The following is a 12535-nucleotide window of genomic DNA, read 5'->3' as shown; positions in this document are numbered from 1 at the left end:
AGTCTCAGAAGTCCATTATTATCAGATATGGAGCAGCTATCAATCCTGCATGTCTGTTCATTGCTTCCTTCCCAAGGAAACACTGCTAGAAAAAACAGATCGTGTGTCTGTAGATTCTGGGATTAAAATACCACTTACAATAGCACTTACTATGCATTTGTGAAAGGATAACTTTTAAAGTTGCAGATGCTTTTTTGATGCATTACTTTCAAATTATAGCACATACATGTGTTTTAGCATAAGTCACACCAACTCATTCTCACTCAGTGTTCAGTCTGCAAGGTTGTGTTATTTCCCACTGGGCTTACAGAAAAAGTGCGCTATCATTAATGTTATGTAGAACACTGATTTAACCTTCTTCCTGCCAGATTGCCACTTGATTGCTTTATTGTTTGTCTTCTGCAGGTAAGGATGCCTATCAAATAGCTGGAATTGTTGTGATGATGTTCTTCTGTTAGTCCACAACCCCCGCAGGCAGTTGAACATCAATGATTTTCTCTGTCTTCCTGTTCTTTCCTCAATATTGACACACATTGTCTCAGGATATCTTGATATCCCCTTGGTTTTTTTTATTATTTTTGCCTGCCTTGGACAAACTAGAATAAATCTGTCTGAAAAGTCAAGTAGTATGATGGCATAATGTTAAGAGTTTTCACTGCAGTCTTCTGTCATCACTGAGGAAGGCAAGAAAATGTAATTTCCACGTTTTCTATGTAGTTTACAAACTTTTGAAGAAATCATTTATTTTAAGTACTTGATACTTAGTAAGAAATGATCCTAAGAGATCAGAACAGTCTATTCTCTAGTGTAGAGTTCCATAACTGCTGCAAAGCTTACTGTGAAGTAAGGCCAGATTATAAATGATCTCAGACATACAATACAAACGAGGGAGTTAAATACTATTAGAACTGTGCTGTAGACAGATACAACAATTGCTGTGCATTCATTTGTTGCTCACCTGCCTCTTAGGCTATGTTTTTGCTTAGCTGAAAGGAAATATGTCCTGGTACAGGCATTACTTAATAATTATTTAAACTTGAATTTCACTAACTGTCATACTGGCATCTCTTGAATTCCTTCTATATCACCATTAGAAGACTGTGTATGACTGTCATTCATATTGGTTTCAGGTAGCTGTTTTTCTGTGCTACTTGCTGTATTTCCAGGGCCCACCAATGGAAATGCTACTGTTCTGGGTGAAATTCACACAAATATGTGCTTTATAGTAATGGTTGTTGCATATTCGTATTGAATTTCAAGTTTTCTTGTTACTTTCCTTTATTGGGCTCATCTTTCAGGGAAAACACTGAATCTAGGGCATTGTATTTAACAAGGTCAGGAATTAAATGAGAATAAATTTAAATATGGACTGGATTACCATATGTGTTATAAAGACATCTGTTGTTTCTTCAAGCTGAATACCTTTTGACTCCCCAGCACTTCTTTTTCCAAGTGATGTGTGTTGTAGTTATAAGAGAGTGTTAAGCCTATCCACTGCAACTGCTAAAGAGTAAAAGTTGAAAAGGAAATTTCTGAGGATGAAGGGTCACATAAAACCCCTAATCTACTTCCAGCTGAGGCAGTGTGACAGAAATTCTCACTTTGAAGTAAGTAGAGAATATACCCTGGAAAAGGATGGAATGGTAGACTGCAAATGTATTGTTTTTTAATAAAGTCTCAGCTTTCTATTGACTTTCTTCAGTGTCATAGCTGAAGTGATATTAGCATGTGGCCATGTATGTCTTCTCTGAGAAAAAAATACAAGAAGAGAAAACTGGGAAGCAAATAGGTTTCTTTGCCCTTTTCTCAGTGGAAGAGTTTGTGACTGTATTAAGCAATACTAAATATAAGACTAATGTCACATGATTTTTATCATGAATCTGGTGATAATTCATAAGGGTATTTTTTCTTTTTCCTTTTAATGCTTTGGTATTGAAGTCAAAAGACAATATGAAAAATATATTTTTTCTCTTTTAAAATAATTTTGCCTTAATGTCATGACTAAAAGTTTGAAAATGAGAAATGGAACAAATAGGTTAGAGAGTAGGGAGCAAATAAATTTATTTTAATTTTTTTTGAGGGCCTGACTTTGATTTTTATATTTTCCTCTGTGACAGTATTGGCAGCCTATAAAACACAAATATCGTCCGAGGAGGGAAAAATTAATGGTGATATATGTTTCCACCATATGCTTTTTCTAGAAAACATCAGGATTTGCATCGGGACTTGCATGGGAACCTTCTACACTCTATCTGCCTTCTTGTTTTCCTACCATTCACCATTACTGAAAGTAAGGGGAGTTTCCTGGATGTAATTCATCCATCTGTCCTGGCTCCCCTTGCTTCTCCCAGGGGTGTTTCTTCCTAGTTGACCCAGAACAAGAGGACAAATGAGCGGAGGCGGGCTGCAGTGGGAATGCAGAGAGCTGGGCAACAAATGGCATAACTATTGAGGAGAGGGTGATGCTGAACCTCTTGCCCTGCTATGTTCTTTACACTTCCCCACCTATGTAAATGGAAGGAACCACTGAGAACAAAGATTTTAACTATCGAAACTAGGCACCACAAGCAACAATTCACCAAACTAATGATTCATTGAGATGAATGAAAGTAGAGGACATGTGCATTCACAACTTGATAACTTAGGCTTTTTGACTGAAGAGATTTTCAGTCAAACTGTGCCTGATTGTATTGTAAGCAGAGACCTGTCTCTTATTGTCTAAATTGCAGCTAACCTTTATGAAGCCTTACTTGTCATTCCTACCTTATTAATTTGGGTTTGTGAGATTGATTCAGCAGAACAGTTGCCAGAATTAGAAGGTGAAGGCAAAAGCCTCCGTAAAGTGTAAAGCAAATTAATCACGTTGATTGAGCTCCGTGTCATTTTACAACTTCCCTTTTTTCAAAAATATGACTCTTGTCTATTATTTTTTCCTTATGCTTTTGCTCACTAATGGCTTTTACAGCAAGAAATCTGGAAAATTCCACCCACCAACTCCCCTTTTGCAGTACCATAAAACTACAAATAACTTCGCTGCATGAGACTAATTGTTCTTAGCTATCCTACATTTACAGTCAAATATGAAGAAATGAACAGTGTTTAAGCACGTGTATATTGAAAGCAAAGTGGGCTTTAGGAACCTACTATTTATCGGTTGTGCCTTTAAGCTTATAACTCTGAAATTTTAACCTTGTTAGGATGAGGTTTCCCACCTGAGAACGAGTATTTTTGTAAGAGCCTCAGAATAAATGGCATTCCAATGTTTAGTTTGTTTGCAATTTTGAGAATGAGATTAGGGGAAATGGAATATTTTGGAATAACAACAATAATAAAATAGGCATAGAGCTACAAAGCTGCACTGTTTCATTCCTTTGGAATAGAAACTAAAAGTTTGGTAGGAGGTAGCCCTGATGAAAATACGTTGCATTTGGTCAGTTTGTGGCCTTTGAAAATTGCTGTTTATGCTTACATACTATGCTTACATATATTGATGTATTTCTGGTAATGGGCATATCTGATGGTGCTATCCATACAAAGGGTGTATTAGCCTGGGGTGTCCATTGCTAAAGATGCCTTTCTCTGCAGTGTCCGGAGAGTGGGTATCTGGAATCAGAATCTGGATCAGATTAAGATAAATTCAGATTAAATTCAGATTGAGAAGATTTATTAAATTAGCATTAGCCAGTGTTTCTACTGCTAGCAAAGGTAGTGTGGATAAGGAGGAAGTAGCCTATCTTTCATGTAGAAAGAGTGTTAGACTGGATGGCCCAAAGCCTAGTACAGTAACTAGAAGATCACGCATATAGAGTAACTTGCTGCTTGTAAAGGAGAATAATGAAAGAATAAGGACATGCTAACAGAGAGAAGAGGTGAACTGGAGGCATGATAGGACGATAAAAGCGGAAGGGCAGATATAAAACGGGAGCACAATACAAAAGGCAAGAAGTTGGAGGTGATGGGACAAAAAGCAAGCTGAAAATAGAAGTTAGTTTGGACTTTAAGATAAAGTAGCTTATCAGCAGCCTTTTGGTCTCGAACTGCCATCCTGCATACGTACCCTCAGGAAAATCTCCTCAAAATTATCTTGTCTTTTATTTAGACAAACCTCCGTGGTTTACGTGGTTTTAGACAAACCTACGAGGCAGCACCTGTTGCTGTCTGTCAGCAGCCGGGCGGACAGGAGCCTTGTCCACTTCCTGAGGGTGGGAGCTGGCTAAACAAACTCCACTTCTTTATGCCCTTCTCAGCAGAAGCGTTCAGCGAGAGATTAACTTTCAGGGAAAAGTTATCTTGAGCAGTTAGAGAGATCACTTGAGATTAGTAGATAGTTAAGTAGCTGTGTTCAGCAGAAGAGGAGAAAATAGAGGAAAGACTTTTATCAAGAGAGGAAACGTGGGACTATTTTGGAAGCGTTTGATTGAGGTAAGAGGCAAGTGGACGAATATACATATCTGATTATTAGAGGAAGAAGACCTACCAGTTTCTTGCAGTCATGATTTACAAGGATGGTATCTCTCAATTCTCTTGGCTTTTACTTGTAGCTCAGCTATTCTGCTTGCCACTCATACGTAGGCTTCCCATAGAGTTACTCCATAACAAAGTAACATTGGCAGTAGACCTCTCAGTGGAAGGAGGTGCAGTGGCCTTAACACTGGTGGTAGTAGGTGACAGAGCAGTTGGCTTCTCGATCCCACTGCTAAGCGTGCCTCAGGTGGTGACAGAGGAAGATATGGGGGAAACAAAAGATGGGAAGAGGACTGATCTGTTCATGAAGCAATGCATTTATGTTCTGTAGTATCTTTACAGCAAATCACGATGTGTTCCCTTAGCAAATTAGAGTGCTGATGGCTGATTGAGGTTCCTGTTCCTTGCTTGCCTTTTTTTACAAGGGGGAAAGAAATTCAGTGCCATCTGGAACGCTCATATACACGTTCTAGGTCAGCAGGAAGAGAATTTGGGGAATGTTAAGGGCTTCTGCACACTGAGCATAGATCTACTGCTGTGGTATCATGTTCTGCTTGGGTAGCAGAGGATGAGCTCAGAACCTGACCGAGTTTTCTGCTTATGTACCATATTTTGTCACTAGGCTGGCAGACCAGCTTAGGACTGGAATTTTTTACCTTAAACCATGTGACCTGGTTGTGCAGTCAGGCTTGAGATGCAGGGGAACAGCTGCAGAGTGAAAGAAGAAAAAGCATATAAAAAGCTAAGTTCTTCTGTGCATAAATCTTTCCCTTCATACCTCGTGCAAAGCTGTCATGCTACCATCTATAATACCAGCCAAACTCTTAACACCCTGAAAATTGTTTCTGTGTCCCCTTTTCTTCCAGTGTATGACTTTGTGTGTGTATATGCCTGTGTGCATTTGTGTAAATATGCTTTACCTCTTTCATGTTAGTCATGTAAAGACTAAAAATATGCTTGCTATTTTCTCTGATCTGGATCAGAAAGTAGATTTATAGCTTTTTTTTTTCCAGAAAACTTTTTAATCAATAATTTTTTTTTAAAGTAATGAATTTCATGACAGGTTTCTACCTCTTTTGCTATAGCAAGTGGAAGTAGGATCAGCATAAGGCAGCTATACCATAATCACTTTGAGCTCAATAAGGAGATCTTTACAGGCAACTTTGTTCTTATTTCTTAACGGGATTAAGAAGCTCAGCTCTTTAAATTCTTGCATATAACACTGACATTTCCAGGGTGTGTTTGGACCAGGGAGTTCAAAGAGAAGGAATAAAAAAGAAAAGCCAATATGACTTTGTTTTTTACCTTGCTGGAGGAGCTGTTTGTGCAAATCGCCTATAAGCTTATTGACCTGAATCTTTGACTCCTTGTTTTCTCTGGATTTGGCTGGAGTGTAGACACTGATAGAGCACTGATAGAGGTGATTGCTCAGCCCTCGGCTTTGCTTGGCACCAGACCCCACCCCCCCAGCCTGACATTATCTTTCCCTGGCAATACTTCTGTTCTCTTGGAGCTCATACTCCTTTAATTTTTTTATTTAATTCGTTACATTTTCTTTATACAGACTTTCCAAATAAATGAAGGACACATTAATTTTTTTTGGTAAGCAGAAATAGGAGAACGCATATATGCGTGACGATGTATTTTCATCTCCTAGGACAAACAAGAAGCCACATCCACAATGCTTCTCATTTCAAAAATACAATAATTAGCTGTTACTGATGTGAGCGTGCGTTTGCGTATCTGTGTTAGACTGTCACATTCCACAGAGTGGGTTTCCCATGGGTTTATCTCTATCCCATTCAGCTGAGACAACCCACTTTTTTGTTGGTTTTCTGAATCCTGGGTGCCTTGTATACTTTTTGTCAGATACTGAGTATGGATAAGGAGAGGAGGAGATCTCTGATAATTTAAGGGGTGCTAAGTCATCATTAGATTGGATCCTGCCAAGATGAAAGGAGACCTTTTTCTTCTGAACATCAGCATTTGCCTCATGCTTTACCTCTCTCCCTCTCTCCCTATCTCCCTTTCTCCCTCTCTCTTCCCCCCCTCCCCCCTTGTTACTGGAGCTCAGAAGACCACCTTCTTTCTTACTAGAAGAAGAAGGAGCTATCTAAAAAGGTCGGAGTGATTTTTTTCATTATTCACTTAAGAGCACTGAAAGGCTTTCAGAATAGCTGCTGCAAGATTGCCTATCACCCATTCTCTTTTCTAGTTGCTGCTACCATATGTGTAGTCTTTTAGGCCATATTTTCAGTCCCACTGAAATCCATGTCAGTATTCACGTCGACTCGTGGGATAAAAATTTGGCCTTAGTTAGACAAGCAAACCCTTCTTTTAATCAAGAAATGAAAACATTGGTCATCAAGAAGAAAACTGTATCTCAAAAAGAAACTAGAAAACTGTGTTTTAAAAAGTAAATAGTCAGATAGAAAATGTTATTTTAACTGTACAGAATTATAAAGTGAGAGAAACACTTAAAAAGCTTACTGACTTTAAGCATTTTATCAAAGTAACTTCAGCCTTTTCAGTCAGCACATTTTGATTTTCATAAGAACAATGAAATTGTGAATGCTATCAGTTACAAGTAAGGGATTATTTGATTGCAGCAAGTACTGTAATGTCCCCTTTCTGGAGAGTCACAAAACTTGAACTTGGATTGACTTAAATTTGAGCTCAAATTTGACAGAATATGAATTGCAAGTTGATAAGGGTAATCTTCTTTAAAATATGAAATGCACAAATGACAAATTTTACTGCATATTCTTACTTTCTGTGCCGTACATCTGTCACTAATTTCACTTATAATGAAGATCTCTTTTGTCGTCTTCTAATGTGGTGCTCTTGACACAATAATTCTGAATACTTTTGAAGAATTCTGAGATTCCTGAAGCATCATTATGGAGCCAGGTCCAAAGAGCGGAGCTGCTCACAAGCTATGTGGTGCAAATCAGAAGTGGGAACGTTAGCAGTAATTTTACTCTAAAAGAACCAGAAAAAATAAATGAAGCAAATTCCACATTTATGACCTCATTGGATAAAGTGATAGAAAAAAAAATTATTGCTAGATAGATATTAGTGGATAGTAGAAAAAATCGAAGGAGGCAGTTATTTACGATAGCTAAGTCTTTCTCCTGAGTTTGACTCATGGACGTCCAGACTGTCTTTGAAATCATGTATAATGCTTAATATCCATGAAAACATAACTCCAACAGTAGGGAATTGGCTACTTTTTATATGAAGCACTTGGAACGTTAATTATTTCAAAAAAACCATGAAGCTGTTTGCATCAAAGTACATTAAAATTTCAGTCTAAAAAAATGTATGTGACTAGTCATTATATAGAGGCATATGGAAAACACGTGAAAACAGGATGTGTGTATGATCATGAATGATTTCAATAGCACATTATAAAATGAGTTTTTTCTCATCTGGATGAAGAATTCACATAATGCGATGGGGAAGGAACAGAATTCTTATTTAATTAGGTTAAAATATGAACATACTGGAGAGTCTTCAGACTTACACTTTGAAACTTGCTAGGTTCTGTCTGAAATCATCTCTCTGTTCTGCACCGGGGGGTTCTCAGAAGCTCATGGATTGTTAGTTTCCATCAAAATCATTTTTGGAAATTATGCTAAGAAATATTCTTCATTTTGGGACATCTTAATATCATTAAAAATATGCTTCTGTTGCTTTTCTGAGCCCAGTGCTTAGAACCATGCAAATCTGTACACCAGCTTGGTGCTTGAATATGTAAAACTGAATTCTTGTAGTTAAAGTCTTGATGAGTAAAGACTGAAAAGATGTAGGAAAGGTAGGTTTCATATATATTTACGTATATAAATATATACTTTTTAATTTATGGAAGATTTTGGGTAGACAGTATACCTATATGATACTTATTTTTAATACTATTGACAGAACAGTTGCTCCTTAAAAATTAGTATAAATACAAAACAAGGAAAGGCTGAAATATTTTATCAGAACGTTTCACTTTTCTGCAGAAAATGCATCAGAATGAGTGATCCTTGTTGTGAACGGACTTCAAAAGCAAAAAATGTAATAATGACAACATATCACACATTTAAAGAAACAGAAAGATTAAGTCTAGGTGAACTTGAAGTGCAGCAGTGTCTTATCCCAGGAGAAAAGCGCAGTAGCTGAAATGATTAGGAACAACTGATACTGGTTTATAACGTGATCGTTGTGCCAAAATGCCGTTCTGTCAAAATGTCATTTTGTTAAACAAAGTGATGATTTTAACATGAACCAAAATAATTTCCTTAGCTTCGTTTTGGAGACTAACAGTATATACACATGTAGGTACTCACTCATGCATGGATATTCACAGATCTTTCCTAAAAGTTGGGATAAGAGCCTGTGCATTATTTCTGGCATTTGCTGGATAAGTAATGTCGAGATTGCTCAGGGCGACTAGAAACACACAATTATGTCAAATGAGATTTATTCCAGGATAAATTATAATTGTTAATCAACATGGCAGAATACAATAATTGGTTGCGAAGAAGCAAAGTATTGAAATGATTAGCATAATCGGAAATAAAATTCAGTGGATTAGCATATGTAGGATAGTTTTTTTTTCAGGTATGTTAGCAAGTCAAGCATTTGAGGGACAGATTTTGCTCAAACTTACTGTATTTGTACGGCAGGGAATCTCAGTTGATTTTAGCGGGCTGCTTTGGAGTTATTTCTGAGATACCTCAGTTTAAGTGATATCAGAGTCTAGTGCTGATAGCCATAAATTCTCTGTTATCCTAGTGCCTTACTTTCATGATAGCTTCATTGGAAAACTTCACCTACCTTTCTGTCTCTCTCTGTCTCTCTCTCAACTTCTTGCAAGGCTTGCAGAATCAACTCCTTAATAGGACATTGTAGCCACTTTATTCTTGGCTTCCTTGGTCATAGACACTAAGATAAAGCAAATAATAAAGGATAATTTTAGTATGCTAACCTAGAGTTGCTGAAGCTCTAGCTAGTTTTATGTGCAGTCTCAGAATTCTTCTTTCATAGAATCTGGAATTATTTCAACTGTAGATAGTGGTGGAAAGGAGGAAAGGCCCTCTTTCCCCTATGTCCTCAACCTCCAAGAAAGCCTGCCTCTTCGTGACCAGTCACACTGACCTGTTAAGCTACTTAAGGTTGTGTACCTTGCAGAATTAAAGTCTACAGGGAATGAATTCCCAAGTCTCTAAATCAAATCTACTTTCTCTTTTAGCAGTACAGAATGCTACGGACTTCATAACAATTTATTTCTGAATTGATTTATTGTAATTGGGAAGCGATGTTTCACTCTGAACACCTGTATTAGGATGTTAACAATTTAAGTTTACATTTATGCTGCCGGGAACAATGAGCACAAGCTGAATTTCAAACTTTTAATGTTCTCTCACCCTAGTGTAAGCTGCAGTGTGCTGTTTGTGACTGGTACAGTCTTTCACCCAAAGCTATTTTGTCTGATGATAAAACCATGAGCGTATGAAGCTTGCACACTTTTCATCTCTTTTATGACCTTATCTTTCGTGAGCGGCTTCTGTGAAGGTATCCTAACTATAGGAAGCACCTGGAAAACATATATGATATCTGTGCTGTGATAAGCAGTTGTGAACAAGAAAGTAGATCTGTCAGTTCTGAACTGTTTATTGTTAAAAAATACTTTGTTGATTTAGCTGATTGCAAAATGCATTATAGAGTGGCTAACAGCTGCTGTAACGTTTCTAGTCAAGACAGTTCAATAGTTATTGTATGAGAATTTCTGTAATAGGCTAATATTGATAGGAACAACATGAATTAAAACAGCAGGGTCGAGAATAACTGCTAACCCATGTGATTTCTTTCAAGTATTGCAACTACTGATACAAGCTGGTGAAGTAAAAATTGGGAAGTCTTTAATTTCTGTTAAAAATATTAAGGTGGATTACTTGTTAGTATTTAAGTCTCTTTTTTCCTACTTGTCAGTATTGTCAGAGATTTTGGAGTTCTACCTCACATGTTTCAAACAATATGAGTCTTTTGCAGTTTTCAGATTCCCTGATTAACTACAGTAATTTAGCATCTTCACTCTCCTGTATTGGATAAACACTAGTATATTAAAAACAACATAAAAAATCTTTGAACTATTTTTGAAGAGCCACATAACCAGTTCATTCTGATAAGAAATAGTTAATAGATGAAAATTTTATTCAAACAACTGCAGTACTGTAATATGGCTGTAGCAGTCATTTATTTTTTTCTCTTAGTTAATTAGTGTTTTGTGTATTCAGAACTTAAGCATAAGGCAGAGATTTGTTTCACCTAACTTTAGCTGGCTAAAGATAGGTTCTTGGTCTAAGCTACGTGTTCCAGAGGATGATTCATTTCAGCTATCTCAGACATCAAGAGAGGTCTCATATCTCAGACATCCTAGAATGGGATGAGTCATTGTGGAAGTTTCTCCCTCTCTCTTCCTTGACTATAGGAGAGTCCTCATAGTTAGCTTGGCCTAGCCTAACTTGCAGACATCTATAGGTGAAGGAACTGAATTCTGCCCAAAGTGTAGTTTTAATACTAACCATAGAGAAAGTGCTGAAAGTCTAGTAGAGTTAATTGACTCCTGAGTGAATGTGCTATATGATATTGTAGATTCTTGCTCATATATGTCTTTTTTTCATGCAATAATATCCTTTTAGATGACACAATTCACTTACGGAACTTAGTTGCCGTAAGAAAAAAAAACTTCAACAGAAGCAGTTTTTGCTTTCTTTTAGGGCATTTACCATTATTAATTCTTCTATGCCACTCATTGATGTTCATAGCAAAAAGTTATTTCTTCTTTAACTTAAAAATAAAACGTAACTGAACAGCAAAGTGAAGAAATAAGATGAGAAAAAGCAGCTCATCAGGTTAGAAAGGAGTTAAACAGGTTAGCAGCAAAATGATTGGTATATATAAAGGAAAAAAACACTTGATTCAATGTAGAAGAAGGAAAAAGAAAATGTGTTGGATCCAATTAAACTCAAAGACCTGTACCTGTAAATTGAAAAAAACTGTAATCACTCTTAAAATAAATGTAAATAAAAATAGTCTTACTGAGACTGAGAAATAGTGAATGAACAGAAGGGTGAACAATGGAAAGAAAATTAAGTTTGTAAGCTTTGGTCTAAACAAAGGTCAGCATCTAACATAGTGTTAAATAAGAGGAAATAAAAAAAAAAGCTTGAGAGGTACATTTTGTTATCAGTTCTTGTGCTAAGCCTCCTTTTATCTTCTTAAAGTCACCATTTCTTTACTATGGTAGTTTGAGTGTATAACACATGGACTTGGTAGTTGGTGAATAATAGAAAATATTCACATAAACAATCACAAATAGTTTTAGATAGGAAGCATAGTTTGCCTTAATGTAAATTATACATGTTTTGTTCTGCTCTGATTGCACAGGACATGCATTAATTCATGAAAACTTGATTATGGAAAACACACAACATCATACTTCATGAAACACTGAAAATGCAAGTTAATGAAAAGTTAAGCCTTCTGCTAACATAAATTTTCAGATCTTTCTTCATCTCTCAGATACTTAATAACTGCATGCTGTAGGTTGTATACCCTAGCTTTAACTCTGTCCTTCTTTTTGCCCTTCAGTCCAATCTTTTCACATAAGTTTATCCTCCTCTTTCAGTTCTAATAGTTTGTTTGTTTGATGTTCTGGTTGGTTGCATTGATTGAAAGAATGCTCAAATTTGCATGCTAACGCCAGGTTTGCATATATTATAACCTGGAAAAACTTTATATTTTGGAGCTAAAATTCTCCATGCTTGGGTTCTAGCTGAAGAAATCTTTTTATTATTTTTAAGGGCTGCTGTTTTTTAATTCAGTGCATATAGATCTATTGTTTACAGTGGAGGAAAAACATTTTCTTTGGTATAAGAAGTCAATGCAAAGACTATTTTAAGAGCTATATGTAGTGATTATGCAGCTTGAGTGAGACACTCATCATCAAAATAATCTTTCTGTGAAATGCCTTCTAACATATTGGAGAAAACTGGAGTTGATTTAGCCAGGTTTGAACCTT

At 36.6% G+C, this 12535-nt stretch overlaps 1 protein-coding gene across 2 annotated transcripts in view; it reads left to right on the top strand.

Moving 5' to 3' along the window:
- The window catches only part of ZFPM2 (zinc finger protein, FOG family member 2), a 317757-nt gene that overhangs the window by 65777 nt on the left and 239445 nt on the right, over nucleotides 1–12535 (top strand). The window lies entirely within an intron of this gene.

The sequence above is a fragment of the Struthio camelus genome, chromosome 2 (assembly GCF_040807025.1).
Source record: "Struthio camelus isolate bStrCam1 chromosome 2, bStrCam1.hap1, whole genome shotgun sequence".
In the NCBI taxonomy this organism is placed as follows: domain Eukaryota; kingdom Metazoa; phylum Chordata; class Aves; order Struthioniformes; family Struthionidae; genus Struthio; species Struthio camelus.
This window is presented reverse-complemented; position numbering and strand designations above follow the sequence as displayed.